Consider the following 521-nt stretch of genomic DNA (forward strand, 5'->3'; position numbering starts at 1 on the left):
GTAAAATGGAAGAAAGTCAGCAGAGAGGCAGGGGGATGAAGGGAGTAGACAGTGGGTAGAACAGCAAGTTAGATGGGTGATATGGCATTCATTGTGTGATATGGATTCTAGGGACTTGGCCTTTCACTGAGAAGTTTGTAGAACCACTGGAAGAGCTTAGTGGAGAAGCCTTTCTGGAATTACACTGCAGGAGGCAACAGTAGATAGGTAAAGGCTTGTTGAGTTTATTCTAGACACCTCAAAGTCTGTTTCTTGTTTTTTCTATAAAAAATAAGCTTTATTACCTCCTGGTCTTTACAGCTTTCAGTCCATCCATCATCCTGACATCAGTTGTTTTCTGAAATACAACTTTGAACATGTGACTCGCCGGTTTCAAAATTCCAATGATGGCCTGTTGCCTACAGAATTATGTACAGGCTCCCAGTACAAATGTCTTCCAAATCTGACCCCAATCTATTTCTCCAGACTAATCTCCAAGTCCTTTCTCCACCCCTGACGTTTCTGCTTTTGCTATGAAAGGT

This window comes from Mastomys coucha, unplaced genomic scaffold (genome assembly GCF_008632895.1).
Source record: "Mastomys coucha isolate ucsf_1 unplaced genomic scaffold, UCSF_Mcou_1 pScaffold16, whole genome shotgun sequence".
Classification (NCBI taxonomy): Eukaryota; Metazoa; Chordata; class Mammalia; order Rodentia; family Muridae; genus Mastomys; species Mastomys coucha.